Source organism: Muntiacus reevesi, chromosome X, assembly GCF_963930625.1.
Source record: "Muntiacus reevesi chromosome X, mMunRee1.1, whole genome shotgun sequence".
In the NCBI taxonomy this organism is placed as follows: Eukaryota; Metazoa; Chordata; class Mammalia; order Artiodactyla; family Cervidae; genus Muntiacus; species Muntiacus reevesi.
The window spans coordinates 86162492-86181266 of NC_089271.1; the positions used below are offsets into that span (position 1 = coordinate 86162492).

The 18775-nt window shown below is 37.0% G+C and overlaps 1 protein-coding gene across 2 annotated transcripts in view; it reads left to right on the top strand.

The window, feature by feature from the left end:
- DIAPH2 (diaphanous related formin 2) overlaps positions 1–18775 on the top strand; it is a 969789-nt gene that overhangs the window by 407817 nt on the left and 543197 nt on the right. The window lies entirely within an intron of this gene.

Consider the following 18775-nt stretch of genomic DNA (forward strand, 5'->3'; position numbering starts at 1 on the left):
GAATGCCATGCTTATTACTTAAGCCTTATCCTATAAGGTAGTGAAAAAAAATTGTGTAAGTAGTAGCATCATAATATTTTTAGACAGTAACCACAGTAATGAATGTGTAGGAAAAATGGAATAGAGTGAAAAAAAATTCAAAACAAAAATCCAGGAGATGACTTTAAATTCATAGCTTTTTCATATACCCTGATATATTGTTAGTTACTCATTTGTTCTTTCCTAAGGCAGAGGTTGTGCTTTAGTCATTTTTGCATTCATATTGTGTACCATAGTACACTGGTGTAGAATAAATGGGTTAATGAATGAATGAGCTAAGTAATAACTGAGGAAGACTCTGAAAACACGGTAGAGAGGGAGGCCGAATTTTCTAGGGTGTAAAGTAGGCTTAGGCAGAGAAGGGTCAGAGATGACTTGATAAGTTTCTTGCTTGTATAATTAGTACAAGTAGGACGCTGTGCTTTCCTGATGGCTGAGTCAGTTAAGAATCTACCTGCAGTATTGTAGTGGTTTTTGTCATACATTGACATAGATATTGTAAAGTATTTACTCTCCAACTAATAAAAATGAATGAAAAAAAATTAGAGGCAAAAAAATGATAAATAAAAGTAGGGGAAAAAAAAAGAATCTACCTGCAATGTTGGAGACCGCCTGCCATGCTAGAGATGCAGGTTCAATCCCTGTGTCGGGAAAATTCCCTGGAGGAGGAAATAACAACCCTCTCCACTATTCTTCCCCGGAGAATCCCATGGACAGAAGAGCCTGGTGTGCTATAGTACAGGTAGTCACAAAAGAGTCAAACACGTCTGAGGGACTAAACCACTGAACAAGACAGTAGAAAGAGATGCAGAATATTGTGCAGTGTAGAGTAAGCTTAGTCAGAGAAGGGTCAAAGATGACTCGATCCTTTCTTACTTGTATGGTAGATATTGGGTTATGACGCCTTTAAACAATGTAGGAAAAAGACAAACCACTTTTCACATTAATGGAGTTGAGTTCATGTTGGAGCATCTTTATTTGTAGGTCCTATGGAAGAAGTAAGAACTTATGAGTCTACAACTCAGGGGAAAGATATGGATAAATAAAGATTCAAGAAACAAAAGTACATATATTAATGATCAATGCCAGGGGAGACGATCACACAGGGTGAAAGTATAACATAAAAAGCTGAGAGCATGGGGACCTTGGGGTCACTAATATTCAAGGAGTAGGTAGAAGAAAAGAATACCATGTGGAAAACCAAAGGCTGGTCAGAAGCATAGATGTGATTATCAGGGAAGTCTCTGATCTTCGATGTCATTGAAGAGTATTGCAATTTAACTAAGGAGTAATTCAGTAGTTTCCTGTTTTGATGCATGTGATATATATATATATGTAACAGACATATATTAATATAGATTTAGAATATCACGAGACCACCCATATCTGATGTTATGTAATTTCATTTCCTAAAGCAGTAAGACAATTTCTAGGAAGGAGAGAAGAGAAAAAAGGACAAACACTTCTTGACTTATGTCACATTTAATAGAATGGTTCTCTCATTTTTCAAGTGATCAGCTTGAAGTAGTGTTTATTTTTTTTATTATGTGTGTTTTTGCATTTTAGTTTCATTGATTTGTTTTAATGTGGCCATGTATTGAGGATGTAGCTGTAAGAGCCTTAATGTGGTGGTAAACTCTAGCATTTAATAACTGCTGAAAATGCAGTGACTTCTCTCTTATTGTATTTGACAGGTTTTTTGTTATTATTTTGATACTCTATTTTGCCAAGAGGTAACTCATTCCCAAAGGTATTTTATGCCAAGGAAATTTCATTCCACCTAGTATAGAAGCTAGGTTTTATATTATCTTTTGAGTGTGCATTTTTAGTATGGATTATATATTACTGGAATTACTTGAGCAAAATTCATATGGAGATTCTGTATTTTCAAACTGATAATGATCATAAGCATTAGAAGGCTCACCCAGAAAACTGCCAGCAAATTATCATTCTTGCTTTTCAGTTCAGTTCAGTCCTGCAGTCGAGTATGACTCTTTGTGACCCCATGGACTGCAGCATGCGGGGCCTCCCTGTCCATCACCAACTCATGGAGTTTACTCAAACTCAGGTCCATTGAGTCGGTGATGCCATCTAACCATCTGTCATCCCCTTCTCCTCCTGCCGTCAGTCTTTCCGAGCATCAGGTTCTTTTTCAATGAGTCAGTTCTTTGCATCAGGTAGCCAAAGTATTGGAGTTCCAACTTCAGCATCAGTTCTTCCAGTGAATATTCAGGACCGATTTCCTTTAGGATGGACTGGTTGGATCTCCTTGCTATCCAAGGGACTCTCAAGAGTATTCTCCAACACCACAGTTCAAAAGCATCAATTCTTTTGTGCCCAGCTTTCTTTATAGTCCAACTCTCACATCCATACATGACTACTTAAAAAACCATAGCTTTGACTAGACAGACCTTTGTTGGTAAAGGAATGTCTCTGCTTTTTAATATGCCATCCAGGTTGGTCATAACTTTTCTTCCAAGGAGCCAACATCTTTTAATTTCATGGCTGTAATCACCATCTGCAGTGATTTTGGAGCCCAGAAAAATGATGTCTGTCACTGTTTCCACTGTTTCCCCATATGTTTGCCATGAAATGATGGGACCAGATGCCATTATCTTAGGTTTCTGAAGGTTGAGTTTTAAGCCAACATTTTCATTCTCCTCTTTCACTTTCATCAAGAGGCTCTTTAGTTCTTTTTTGCTTTGTGCCATAAGGGTGGTGTCATCTGCATATGTGAGGTTACTGATATTTCTCCCAGCAATTTTGATTCCAGCTTGTGCTTCATCCAGCCTGGCATTTCGCATGATGTACTCTGCATATAAGTTAAATAAGCAGGGTGACAATATACAGCCTTCACATACTCCTTTCCTGATTTGGAACCAGTCTGTTGTTCCATGTCCAGTTCTAACTGTTGCTTCTTGACCTGCATACAGATTTCTCAAGGGGTAGGTCAGTTGGTCCGGTATTCCCATCTGTTTGAATTTTCCACAGTTTGTTGAGATCCACACAGTCAAAGGCTTTGGCGTAGTCAATAAAGCAAAAGTAGATGTTTTTTCTGGAACTCTCTTGCTTTTTCATTGATCCAACAAATGTTGGCAATTTGATCTCTGGTTCCTCAGCCTTTTCTAAATCCATCTTGAACATCTGTAAGTTCTCAGTTCACGTATTGCTGAAGCCTGGCTTGTAGAATTTTGAGCATTTCTTTGCTAGTGTATGTGATGAGTGCAATTGTGTGGTAGTTTGGGCATTCTTTGGCATTGCCTTTCTTTGGGGTTGGAATGAAAACTGACCTTTTCCAGTCCTGTGGCCACTGCTGAGTTTTCCAAATTTCCTGGCATATTGAGTGTAGCACTTTTACAGCATCATCTTTTAGGATTTGGAATAGCTCAACTGGAATTCCATCACATCCACTAGCTTTGTTTGTAGTGATGCTTCATAAGGCCAACTTGACTTCACATTTCAGAATGTCTTGCTCTAGGTGAGTGATCACACCATTGTGATTATCTGGGTCGTGAAGTTCTTTTTGGTATAGTTCATCTGTGTATTCTTGCCACCTCTTCTTAATATCTTCTGCCTCTGTTAGGTCCATACCATTTCTGTCCTTTATTGTGCCCATCTTTGCATGAAAAGTTCCCTTGGTATCTCTAATTTACTTGAAGAGATCTCTAGAATTTCCCATTCAATCATTTTCCTCTATTTCTTTGCATTAATCGCTGAGGAAATCTTTTCTTGCTTTTAGGAAACAGTTAAGTCATTGCATCATGCTTCAATTACCATTAAATATATCAGTTGAGAAACTCATGGATTCATTTCTGTTCTTTTTGATAAATCAACTTTTTCCTTTTTCATCTTTAGAGATGGAATTTGATATGTCTGGTATGCTTACCTATAACTTTACAGAATCCCTTTTCTTAGTCCAGCTCACTGGGTTAGATAGTATGTACAGTATTTTTGAATGATTAGTGGAAGTCATTGAATGGGAATTTGCATCTAAAAAGGTTCCTATTAAGAGCCAGTTTCTCTGCTTCATGTTATACATATGTTAGTTCATTTAATGAAGTGATAGCCAAGAAGACTAAGGGCGGCATCTTGCTATGGTGGAAGGAATATGGACTGGTAAGCTATATTCAGACTGATTGAAACTCAGAGTTACTACTCACTGGATGGACAAAGTTACTCCACGCTTTGAGCCTAAGTTTTTGTACAGTACAAGCGAAATATTTACCCTGAAGAGTTACTGTGATCTAAGGGCTGGAGATAATATAAACTATTCCACTGATTAAATAGGAAATAAAAATAATACTTTAATAATACCAAATATTAGAAAGGAAGTTAATGTTTGATTTTCATTGGGTACTACTACTTGATGATAATTCATGCATGGCATGCAAAGACATGGGAAGCTATAGGCAATCATCTTTTAAATGAAATTTGAAACAAGACGTTAAGTGAAATGTTAATTTGGCAAGCATGTTGGAGATCTTAGGTTTGTTAAGGTCAGTGACTGGTGACCGTTTCCTGGAACTCTTTCCCTTCCTGGAATAACACCTTGCCCCCTATAAGGAAATTGAAGTGAAGGGTTAGTCAGTCATGTGGGCTCTTTGTGACCTCCAGGTTCCTCTAGGCATGGAATTCTCAAGGCAAGAATTCTGGAGTGGGTTGCCATGCCCTCCTTCAGGGGAACTTCCCAAGCTGCTCTAACCCGGGTCTCCTGCATTTTAGGTAGATTCTTTACTGTCTGAGCAACCAGGGAAGCCAACTATTTGTTTAGTTGTATCACACTGAAATTGTTTGAAGTAGCGTGATTTTGTAACTACATTGACCCAGCAAATTTTATTCTTTCATTTGAATATTTTTTCTTAATAACACTGTGAGTGCAATCAGGAAGTTGAAAAAGCCACCTGCTCTCTTGTTGTAGGCTACCTAGCTGGTCTCAGGTAGCTGGATTCAGTGTAGAGGGAAGCTTGAAAAACTGCCATTGAATCTTCATCTTGCCAGATTTTATACCTTCAGGACACTGAGGGTAATTGGGTGACAGTCAGTTTATTTCCTTTAGCTAATGTTGTCGATGAACACTATATTTTAGTTTAGCCCTGATATGACAGAATTACATAAGTGTTCTACTCTTCATCAACACTTTATGACCCAGAAACTTTTGTTTTTTCAATAAAACTGTCAGAGGTTGCAGCTTCTGAAGCATTTAACATTGAAGATAGCAATTTTGTTCATTTGTTGACTTAGGTAGATGGAGCTGTTGTGTTTCTTTGCCATAGATGTGGACAGGTCCTTGTGGGTCATGCTTGTTGCATAAACATTTAGTTCTCTAAACAATTTCTAGCCTGGAATTTGGTAGTGCTAAATACTGCTTTTTTCTTCTTATGACCCTGGAAAATGTTCTTTTGTCATCAATATAAAGAGGGTGGGGTACTTACTGTCTGTGTGGACTTTCTTTTCCTGCCTGATTTCATTAACGAGCAATTCCAGGAAGCTTTGGGCCATTGTATCACCTTGTCTCATTCCATTATAGATATTGATGCAACATGGATTGCTGAAGAGTAGAATCTCTTTTGCAGTTTCTATTGATCTTGTCCAGTAAATCATTGTATGCCGGGTTTGTACTGAAATCATTTTTGGCATAAAAGCTGTTCTTGAATTTGACAATCAGGTGCCTTCTTGTAATAGGCAAGCTTATGCTAAGCTGGGATTCAGTCATCTTGTTTCTGTCTCTTTCATATTCTATATAATTATTTTTCCTAACTGCTCAAGTGAGTGATCTTTTTGACATTTCCCTTCACTTCTTCTTTGCATCCTGTAATATGGATTCTGTTGTCATTGCTCTTTCAAAATTGCTCTGTATGTTCTGAAATGGCATGTTTTCTTCTGGTCTTTTTTTACTGAGGGGGAGGACTTAGGCTGTGCTTGACCATCCTGCTATGCTTCACACTGTCGATTACTTTTTCTTATTGAAACACTTTCCTTTTTCACTGTGGGGACAATGTGTTCTCCTGTTTCTCTCACCTTTTTGATTGTTCTTTTTGTCCTCTTAATTGTCTATTCTTCTCTGTGTCCTTGATTTCAGGCATCCTCCCCTGGGTCTAATCTTCTGTCCTGAGTTCTTTCTCACTGACTGTTCAATCTCTGCTTAGGCTTCAGTTACATATTAAATATAGAAGAGCGTCAAATTCACATTTCTCTTCCTACACCCTAATCATTTTCCATTCTCACATTTCAGAGGTTTTATTCACATAATATTTGAGTGTCATTTTCTAGATACTATGGGAGGTGGGATGGATGTGGGAGACCAAGTTGTATCAAACGTGTCTTCCCTGTGAATTTGTAACTTAGGAAAGGCAAAAAGATGCATACATGAACCATAGTTAAGCAGGGCAACACGTGGAAGTACCTTAGCAGTAAAAAGTGAGTGAAATTCACTCACTCGTGACCAACTCTTTGTGATCCCATAGACTATGCAGTCCATGGAATTCTCCAGGCCAGAATATTGAAGTGGGTGACCTTTCCTTTCCCCTAGGATCTTCCCAACCCAGGGATCAAACCCAGGTCTCCTGCATTGCAGGCAGATTCTTTACCAGCTGAGCCACAAGAGAAGCCCTAGCAGTGCTGTAGAAGGCAAAGATGTAGAGGTAATTGGAGGTTTCATAGAGAAAGTGATACTTTATTTGGGTCTTAATGGATAGATACAGGTTTGACAGCACAGTTGTAAAGGCAGGTGAGCACAAATTATTTTGCAATCATTTGGGAGTCCTGTCATACTTTTTCTAACTTTAGGTAGACTTATCCTAGGTAGACAGTAGGCAAATATTGCTTAAATTTAGAACCTGTAATCTTTTCATCTATATTAGGCACCCAGAATAAAAGTATGCATAGTAATTCATGTCATATGTGTAATAAATTTAAAATGCATGTCTTTTAGTGGCAAAACTTAAAGGGTGATTTTAAGGGAGTATAACCATTTACCTTTCTATTTACTGACACCTAATGTATCCTGTGTACCTCAGCTTTTAAATATAGGCAGATTCTTTAACATCTGAACCATCAGGGAAGCACCCCCACAAAAAATAAAAAATACTATACCAGATATCAGATGTAATCTTTGCCCTTTTAAGTATCTTCTCAGATTATTTCCGTGAACTCTGAGTAGAAAGCTAGGTATGTTAGCACTTCTTTCATTCTTCATGGATTGTCACACTCAAGCTTGGAGTTCATGTTTTTTACCACTTTCCAGTAAGGAATAGGAATCTATCATTTCTTATTAGCCAATTTGAAGCTTTTAATTTGATTATATTTCTTTATGACACCTCTGTTCCAAACTTTATGTACTGCTTCCTGCTCCCTCTCTGTAGTTAGGACCAATACTTAAGTTCAGATTGAAAGAATTCCTGACTGAAAGCAGAGGCACACTTCGGTGGCAGCCACAAGGAATGCAGCAATGAGCCCCTACAGTGATGGGACTGAAGTGGCTGGGGTGAAGTAAAGGCCAGACTAATAGCAAGCACAGCAGGTTAGAGATAGTTTGCTAGGAAAAAGTGTCAGCAGGTTGCTATCCTGATCCCATCAAATTTATTTGCTGTCTGTGACTATTAGCAGCTCTCTTCTTACCTGGGTTATTACTTTCTCTTTTACATTCCCAGTAAAACCTTCATATTCAAGGGATTTCTGATTTTTGTTTGTTTGTTTTGTACACATAATGTAGGTTTCATTCTAATCTTTTTGAGATGTGTTTGACTTTATATGGTGATAGCTATATCTGAATTCTTCAGATTTCAGAGAATTTGGGGAGCAATGTGTTGAGGATACAATGTACATTGAGTTTTGCTTTGCTCTGAGATTTAGTATTTAATCTTAACCATTGCTTTTATCTTATATATTCATTTATAAACAATACAGGACTCTATTATCTACCTTTGAGTCTCAAAAATTAATAAGAGGTACACGGAAGGCAATTGCCAATTATTCTATAATAAAATACTGGACTTATGTTGTTTCATACTGCAGTTATGTTTAAAATGCGCTATAGCACTGAACATAGTATTATTAAAAGATAGTTCTCACAGTAGAGAGTTTCTTATAGCTGGGCCCTCAGCCAAAAACTTTTTTTTTTTTAAGTTCTTAAAAGCTTACAATCCAAACTGTTTCTGGCATTTAATGAAATAAAGTACCTCATGGAAGCTCATTGTTAAATGGAAGTCACCTAACTATGATCTATTTAGTGATCCAAACGCACACACACACCCATATACACCAGTTATGGTTATTGATGCCTCAATATTAAACTAAGTGCATCCATGGAATAGATTTCATGGAAGTTGATTTACTTTTATCTTGATGAATAGCTTACATGCTGGACTCAGGTTATCATTATTCTCATTGTTATAGGTGGTATCAACCTGCTACTAGTTAGGAACATAAGTGAATTTGACCTTGACATTAAACAGAGTATTCTTATGTACTTTCGCTAGAGCTTGGTTCTTGAGATCTATTGGTCTAAGGCAGGGGACCTCAACCTCTGTGCCATAGACTGGTACCTCCTGTCAGATCAGTGGTCGCATTAGATTGGAAATGAAATGCAAATAAATGTAGTGTGCCTGAATCATTCTGAAACAACCCCCACCCCCAGTCCGTGAACAAACCGTCCTCCATGAAGTTTTCCTTGGTGCCAAAAAGGTTGAGGACCACTGGTCTGAGGCATACAGGCAGCTACCTGGTGTGTAAAAGCAATGAAACCAAACTCCAATTGCTTGCTTAGGTAGAATTTTATTTAGTTTTACTGTCTTTTTTGGTTAGGCTGAATTTTCCCTTTTTTTAAAAACTCTAGTTTTCATAGAATCAAATATTTTCTGTCTTGCTCTTTGGCATATTCCAAGTCTTACATATCCTCATTGTTTTCAGCAATGTGATAAAAATAGGAACATGTTTACGTCAAACAAGAATGAATCTCTTTAACTACCTTTCACTTTCCTTTCAACAACAAATCATTGCTTTTTCCTATCCCTTCTCTTCTTGCATAGTAATAACTGCATCCATAAAATAGGAAGAGAGACCCTAGTATCTAATATTAATTTTAATATTGTCAATTTATTATATACATGTGTGTTTTTAATTAATGTGCAAAATATATTCTTATTTATTCTTAAAATTTCTGTGTACTTCTGTGTACTTAGCAGAGTGATAGATTATAGAAATATAGGGCAAGATCCTTGCTCTCAGGGAATATATCTAGTTGATAATTGATTTAAAAATAGTATGCCATAAGTATCATTTGCTTTCCTTTATTTATTTATTTATTTTTTTAAATATTATTTTATTAGTTGGAGGCCAATCACTTTACAACATTTCAGTGGGTTTTGTCATACATTGACATGAATCAGCCATATAGTTACACTTTCCTTTAAAATCTCGTCACTTGTCACTATGGTGTCCCCAGCTGTTGAGCAAGTATTTCCTTCAGTGTTGGATTCTGAGCTGTAGAAGAAGTTACTAACAGGACTTCCATGGGTTACTGTTGATGATATTTGCACATTTCAATTTGGGGATTATTTAAGAGCTATTACAAAGTGTTGTGTTATATGCCAGAGAATAGTTATTCCAAATCTTGCTGATATCTAGAATTACTTCAAGAGTTGTTAAGAGATATAGGTCCTGAGGCCATACCTATAGAGATCTTGATATTTAGATTCTGCAGTTATGGATGTATTCAAATCCAGATTATAAATAGATGACAGAGTAGGGAGGGACAAGGAGATGGGGTCAAGAATTCAAAATTCTTGATAGTATAACAGGATGATAGGTGGGGAAGGAAGAGGGTTATGAACTTTTTTGTCTTAAAAACAGGGTAACTCTAAACTTATTCAAATTTTGTTCTGAACATGTCTTCCCAACATTTCGAAAGTAATCTCACATATTGCTTACTGCTTTCAAATAGAAAGTCACCAACAAACTAAACTTGACTTAAAATAAAAGAAATGAAAACTTCAAATATCTCCTTTTCTACCCTCTCAAAATTTTTCTAATACTTCAGTTGCCTTCAACAAAATAGGATGACGTGGTTTCTGCACTAAAGAAAATTACTGCTGAAAGATAAAATTGAAACCGGTTGGAATCCAAAAGGGGAAAACAGAGACAATGTAACTGTGGTTGTTTCCCATTGAGCTCAGCCAGCAACAAACCAAATTGAGATACTCAGTAATATTTTTATGTACATAAAGTAAGAGAACTGTATTATATGAAATTCAGAGTTCTGATTTATGTGTTTGTTTGTTTGTTTATAAAACTCAGATTTTCATCTTCTCATAAACCAATGTATCCCAAGTGAAACATTATGAAACATTATCAAACATTCTAGCTGCTTAAGAGCTCTGATTCTACCTAGATATCTATGGCATGGTAGAAACTCATTTTATAATTTTATTAAGGCTGATTTGTTTTTATGGTCATTTTACATGTAGACATATGATAAAATCATATGAGAACATATGGAAAATAAATAAGAGATAGTTATATTCTGGGACTAAAGCATTTGTCTCTGTAGGGTTGACACATTTTAAAAAGCATCAAGAATATAAGTGTGTTTGATTATGTGAACACTATTTGAAAAACAGAATTATCAAACAACAGTCCTAGGTGTTATTGTGCAGTGAAAAGGTTGAACATTTACTCACATTTTCAAAACTTCAAGCAAGAATAAATTGACCTCATTTGCGAAAGGAAGAGGATGAAGGACTAGATACTTACTTATTGAGCACTCATTTTGTCAAGGCTTCAGATCAATTCAGTCGCTCAGTTGTGTCCGACTCTTTGTGACCCCATGAATCGCAGCACCCCAGGCCTCCCTGTCCATCACCAACTCCTGGAGTTTATTCAAACTCATGTCCATCGAGTCGTTGATGCCATCCAGCCATCTTATCCTCTGTCGTCCCCTTCTCCTCCTGCCCCCAATCCCTCCCAGCATCAGGGCTTTTCCAATGAGTCAACTCTTCGCATCAGGTGGCCAAAGTATTGGAGTTTCACCTTCAGCATCAGTCCTTCCAATGAACACCCAGGACTTATTTCCTTCAGGATGGACTGGTTGGATCTCCTTGCAGTCCAAGGGACTCTCAAGAGTCTTCTCCAACACCACAGTTCAAAAGCATCAATTTTGGGCTGCTCAGATTTCTTCACAGTTCAACTCTCACCTCCATACATGGCCACTGGAAAAACCATAGCATTGACCAGACGGACCTTTGTTGACAACGTAATGTCTCTGCTTTTTAATATGCTATCTAGGTTGGTCATAACTTTCCTTCCATGGAGTAAGCGTCTTTTAATTTCAAGGCTGCAGTCACCATCTGCCATGATCTTGGAGCCCAAAAAAATAAAGTCTGACACTGCTTCCATTGGTTCCCCATCTATTTCCCATGAAGTGATAGGACCAGATGCCATGATCTTAGTTTTATGAATGTTGAGCTTTAAACCAACTTTTTCACTCTCCTCTTTCACTTTCATCAAGAGGCTTTTTAGTTTCTCTTGACTTTCTGCCATAAGATTTGGTAAACTACAAAAGGCAAATGTTAATAACCACCTAGTTTTCTAAATTCATAGATGGTATTTGCACACCACCATGCTTATTTGTTACTTATTGGCTACAGCTACCTTCAGGAGACAATTGGGAGGACTGGATAGAATTGCAACAGAGATTGTATGACCTGCAAAGCCAAAATAGTAATTATCTAGCCTTATCCAGGACTGCCACTTACACAATTTGCAGAATTTGCCTCAACAGTTTTTCCAAGGTTCTCTTGGGTCCTTCTAGAGTCTAGGATGGTGGAGGTGATCACACAGTGTTAACTGATTTTGTTTGGTTTGTGCTTCCAAATCAGGCCTATGCCTTTTTTGACTATATTTCTGCAGTCTGCATAAGCATTTTTTAAAAATCTGGTGACTTGTCTGCGTCCCTGAGTCCCTGCCATAATCTCTAAGCTTCTCACTTTAATTCTTCATAAGTTACACAGAAATCAGTTCTTTTAGATACTTAATTCTTTCCCTAGAAGTAAGTACTGTAATAAATGTCTTGTAGATTTTCCTAGAAACATTTATGCATATACTAGCAAACACATGTCAATATTCTCTCTTGCTTTCCCAACAAATGCTAGCATTTACTATACAGTCTTGCATACCCTGTTTTCTTCATTTATTGGTATTTGTTAAAATTATTCCATATTGTTTCATAAAGAGTTTCCTTAGTCATGAATATAGCAGCAGAGTAGTCCATTGAGTGAGACATAGCACAGTTTAATTAGGCAGTCTTCTCTTGAAAAGCTTTCGGATAATTTTAAAATTTTTGCTATTATAAACAATGCCCAGTTTACCTTAGTTTATTGAATCTGTCTCCAGTTGGTGAACATTTATAATCTTTTGCTGGTAACAATGCTGAAATACACAACCTTATACATAAATCATTGTGCATAAATGAGAATATATATGGATTATTCATATATATATATATATATAACAATAAAGATATGGATAAATTCCAAAATAATTGGAGGACCTATTCTTTTTCAGCACAGATCTAAGTGCTAGCATGTAACAGGGAACAAACAGTCACAAATATCTTTTTTAAAATGGAGCTGACATCAAAGTGGAAGGCATAGACAATAACATGTATTATGTCAGATGGTGATAACTGCTATGTAGAAAAATAAAGCAGGCAAAGGGGAAAAGGAGTGTCAGTAGGGAGGAGTTGTGATTTGAAGCACATCATCAGGAAAGATATCTATGGGAAAGTGACATTAACCAAAGATCTGGAAGAAGTGAGGGAAGATCTGGTGGTGATATAAACTCAAGTGCAAAGGCTCTCCTGTGGGAGTTGATCTGGTATATTTGAAGAACAGCAAGGAAGCTAATATAGCTGGAAGGGAGGAATGAAAGGAAAGTAATGAGGTCAGAGTAGCTAAGCAGAGGATGTGGGATATAAGGTAAGGCATTTTAATTTATAGTTACCAAAGGGGAAATATTGCTAGGGGGGATAAATTAGGAGTTTGGGATTAACACATACCCATTACTATATGTAAAATAGTCAACAAGAACCTACTGTATAATACAGGAACTATACTCAATATTCTGTAATAACCTCTATGGGAAAAGAATCTGAAAAAGAATGGATATGTGTTTTTGTTTCACTGAATCACTTTGCTGTATACCTGATGATAACACAATATTGTAAATGACCTATATTCCAATATAAAAGAAACGATTTTATAAAAAAGAAAAGCATTCTAGACTATTGCAAAGACTTTGATTTTTACTCAAAATGATACAGAAAATCATTGGGGGTACTTAATGGTGGAATAAAATGAATTGAGAGGATGCAGTGAAAGAATTGATGCTTTCAAACTGTGGTGGTAGAGTAGATACTTGAGAGTCACTTGGACTGCAAGGAGATCAAACCAGCCAATCCTAAAGGAAATCAGTCCTGAAATTTCATTGGAAGGACTGATGCTGAAGCTGAAACTCCAGTACTTTGACCACCTGATGCAAAGAGCCGACTCATTGGAAAAGACCCTGATGCTGGGAAAGACTCAAGGCAGGAGGAAAAGGGGACGACAGATGATGAGATGGTTGGATGGTATTACTGATTGGATGGACATGAGTTTGAGCAAGCTCTGGGAGTTGGTGATGGACAGGGAAGCCTGGCGTGCTGCAATCCATGGGGTCGCAAAGAGTGAGACATGACTTAGCTACTGAACACAAATAAAGAAGGGCTAGAAGTAATGATGGCTTGAAACCCTTCAGTATAAGTGGAGATGATGAAAAGTGTTCAAATGCTGGATTTGCCAAAGACTGAAATGTGGCTTGTGAAGGACGAGAGTCAGTGATGACTGTGCCTTGGGTTTTTTTTTTGTTTTTTTGAACAATTGGAATTGAGTTGCCATTTTTTGAGAAAAAGACTAAAGCAGATTTGGGAGTCAGGCAAGAGATGTGCTAAATTGGAGACAATTATTGGGCAATTATGTAGAAATATCTAGGAGATTAGAAGTTTCTTTTTTAGAAAAAGGAACTTTATTTTAACTGTTGAAACTACTATAAAATAGTTTCCCAGTTCCTGTCATTTGAATAAATCCCTGGTGGAATCTAGAATGCTAACCTTCTTCTAGACGTGCTCAGTATACTTGAAACCCAGACAGAAAAATCCTACATTGTCAAGTTGAGGCCCTGATTCCACATCTCTTGGGGTGTTATTTTGTTCTCTCTTGTTCAAAAAAGTTAATTGCCTTCTGCATTAAACTGGATTGTATGCAGTACTTGTACCAGTTTGAAGTGGACCACATTAGGAAAGAAAAGACTGGATATTATGAAAGCCCAAACTGTATTCTTAATAAAAAGTGCCCTTTTAGCCTATCAGTACTGGGCTTTAGCCTCATAATTCCTACGGTGATGTTTTCCCAGTCCCTTTGACACACTTAGGTCTTGGGGTTTCTTGCTGGACTTACTGATTTGTGACATGAATTAGGAAATTTGGTAGAACAGGAGGTCCTCTGGGTGTATGCAATGACCTGTAGGTACTTGATCAGTCCCTACTTACAAAGGCTGAGCCAATTTGCAGGCAAGGGGATTAACTAGAGCTTGAGTAAGTCGTTCACAGAGGTTAAAGTTTAGCCAGAAGGGCTCCCACCACCACGTTTGTCAAGTACTGGGATGAAGTAAGAACTATACTTCAATTTTGATATTTAAATGATTATTTCAAATGAGGGAAACCCTCCCTAAAACCTCTAACCCAGTTTTCTTTGTCCTTCCTAAAATATCCATTACCTGATTAGGTACTGAGATCCAGTTGAAGATATACAATGTTAGCTATGCATGTTGTTAAACATAGTGTTCTGGTGACATTTAGCAGTGTTCAGTAATTGGCTTAATGAACAGGTGTACAAGTATATTCGTTATGCAGATGTTAATTTGCAGTAACATGTGCTGCCTGATTTGGGAGGGTTCTTGTCTGAACTACAACCAGTAAGATTTGTTCCTTAATTAGGAAATCATTATGTGTGTGTTTGTGTGATTCCCACCATTAGAACCATTAGTTTTGTTTAATGTGCTCTAAACTTTGGGAACACTCTTGGTAATGCCATTCCTATGGCTTCAGGTACTATGCAGGTGTCAGGATGAAATCTACCATTCTGTGGGATGCCTTAGTTAGTGCACAGCTGTAGGCAATGCAGAGAGGGGAAGCTTCACAGCCGTAATATGCAGCTTAAAAAAAGAGATGGAGATGCTATCTCCCACTGCATATTGCATCAGCCATTCCTTCCAAGGTTTGGTAAACAAATGTGTTATCCCTCACCAAATGGGTTCACAAACAATTGAAAAGAAAATTGTGCTTGCTTTCCACACTGACTAATCTTGACCTATATTTTTTTTTTCCTTTGTTCTCTTCCATGTTGTTTCTGATTCCTGTTTACACTTTGTCCTGGGGATTGCCAAATCTGACTAACAGTCTGTAAACTATAAAAAAGGACAGGCACATTTAAGCTGCACTCTAGTCATATTTTTATTTTATTTTTATATTGAAAAAATGGAACTTTGCACAGGCTGATATAGCAGACATCCATACAGCAGCCTCCCAGAATGAACAAATGCTAACATTTTCTCATATTTACTATAGATCTTTGCTTTGAAAGAAATAACAAACTAGAGGTAAATTTGAGTCTTTCAGGGTTCTACTTTTTCCAGTATCACTTTTCTCCTCCAAAATAAACACCATCATTAATCTATTGAATATCAATTACATGTTCTTATAATTTTTTGGTGTATATAAATATATGTATCTATATACTCCAGCTTTGGCATAGTCAATAAAGCAGAAATACAGGTTTTTCTGGAACTCTCTTGCTTTTTCGATGATCCAGCAGGTTTTGGCAATTTGATCTCTGGTTCCTCTGCCTTTTCTAAAACCAGCTTGAACATCTGGAAGTTCATGGTTCATGTATTACTGAAGCCTGGCTCAGAGAATTTTGAGCATTACTTTACTAGTGTGTGAGATGAGTGTAGTTGTGTGGTAGTTTGGCATTGCCTTTCTTTGGGATTGGAATGAAAACAGACCTTTTCCAGTCCTGTGGCCACTGCTGAGTTTTCCAAATTTGCTGGCCTATTGAGTGCAGCACTTTAACAGCATCATCTTTTAGGATATGAAATAGCTCCACTGGAGTTCCTTCACCTCCACTAGCTTTGTTCATAGTGATGCTTTCTAAGGTCCACTTGACTTCACATTCCAGGATGTCTGGCTCTAGGTGAGTGATCACACCATCATGATTATCTGGGTTGTGAAGATCTTTTTTGTACAGTTCTTCTGTGTATTCTTGTCACCTCTTCTTAATTTCTTCTACTTCTGTTAGGTCCATACCATTTCTGTCCTTTATCGAACCCATCTTTTCATGAAATGTTCTCTTGGTATCTCTAATTTTCTTGAAGAGATCGCTAGTCTTTCCCATTCTGTTGTTTTCCTCTATTTCTTTGCGTTGATCGCTGAGGAAGGCTTTCTTATCTCTCCTTGCTACTCTTTGGAACCCTGAATTCAAATGGGAATATCTTTCCTTTTCTCCTTTGCTTTTCACTTCTCTTCTTTTCACAGCTATTTGTAAGGCCTCCTCAGACAACCATTTTGCCTTTTTGCATTTCTTTTCCATAGGGATGGTTTTGATCCGTGTCTCCTCTACAATGTCACGAACCTCCATCCATAGTTCCTCAGGCTCTCTGTCTATCAGATCTAGTCCCTTAAATCTATTTCTCACTCCTACTGTATAGTCATAAGGAATTTGATTTAGGTCATACCTGAATGGTGTAGTGGTTTTCCCCACTTTTCATTTTAAGCCCATGAGATTTTCCAGGTATAAATACTGGAGTGGGTTGCCATTTCTTACTCCAGAGGATCTTCCTGACTCAGGGTTTGAACCCAGGTTTCCTGTATCTCCTGCATGGGCAGGTCGATTCTTTACGTCTGGCGCCACCTAGGAAGCCCATTTCTTGAACTCAAGATAAACCAAAGTATAATACAAGGAAAATATGTAAGCATTCAGAAAATAAAACTGTGAACTCTAAGCATTTAAGAGATCTAATCTTCATTTTAAGTAGCTTGTTCATTTGAAAAGGGGAGAGATTGAAATATATTTTAATTAAAAAAAGCAAAAATATGATGTTGCACAAAATGATCATTGCGTATGTTTGGGTTATTCAGGAGTCTCTTAGTTTGTAGGATAATCATAATGTATCTTTCATACTGCATAGCATTTTCACTGTATATGAGCTTTCTTAATTAGTCTCCCATACTGGGATTTAAAGCACATTGAATGATTAGGATATTTTTCTCAACTATTTTGTTTGACTAGCACACATTTCTAAAAGCATCTGGAGGTAATTTCAGTAAAATTCAGATAACTTTTTTCTTATGACAACAGGACTCACTCTTGGACTGTCATTTCTTTATATAGCGTTGTCTTCAGCTGGAAGTGTCTTGAAAGTTAGGATAAATTAATATGCTGGTTATTTTATAGGAAATAACACTGGGCTCCTAGATCCTTTGAGGAACACTTGTGATAATTTTTAAAAGAAATATATAAAAAAAATTTAAAGAAAGAAATATATTAAAAGTCATTTTTCTTCTAGCAATACCAATAGTTCTCTTTTCTTGAGTTGACATGGCAAACTACTTTTTACTCCCATAAGATCTTGTTTTTCAAGTGTAATTATCTAGCCTGTTTGAACTCTGCATTATGTTAAATTGATCATACCTGTAAAGCTTAGCATTAACTGTTAGGATTTTAGTGGTTATATTTGTTTGATTTCTATTGTAAGTCTATTTAATTTTTCTATAGTTTGTAGGATGAAAACAAAGGGAGTCTTAATAGACCCACAACATTTTGATGCCTAGTAGAAATTTTTCCAGATGCACACATCTGTGAACATAAAGCTTAGCAAAAAAAAAAAAAAAGTACTGTGTTTGTGGGTTACTTTTCCTCTAAATAAAAGAAGAAAATCAGTAACTCATTTGTGATCTCCTTAACAAAGATCAGATAAATAAATATAATAAAAATAATAATTGCCTGAAAATGCAGTTATATTTTGTAAAAGTAATAATGAACCAGCATGATGATGGTCATGTGACTTTGTGGTAAAATTTACCAGCAAGAGTTTGCGGACAGGAGCATATCACTCTAGTTGACTGAAAAATGTTTCCTTTACTTTTCTCATATTTTTTCATGGTCCCATTACCTACAACTCTGTTTTTATATTAGCAGACGTAAACTGCCAACATAGGAATATAATGGTAGCTGTAGAATTTCTATATAGGAGGGCTTTAGGGATCTGAGATAAAGCCTCCTTCTCATTGCAGACAGCATGTTGTTTTCTACTTTGGTTTGAGAGATGACTTCTTTGAGGGGAGGGATGATGGAGGTAATGGGAGAGACTTTCTGGGGGGAGATCTAAGACTCCTCCATGGCACTGTCACTCTTCACAGTTTCAGGACATTTTAACTGTTTGGAACTCAAGGGTTACCTCCTGAATGTAGGGCAAATAAATCTTTTGTTCAAAGGAAGCAAATAGTACTAAAATATGGTGAAGAAGACTAAGGAAACTTACTCGAAAGGCCCTGTCTTTGAGTTTCCTTAATTATGAGTTTGCAAATAAGTGCTAACTGTTGTCTAACTTGCAAATGGTTAATATCTGTTTAGCAAAGCAGTCTCAGTAG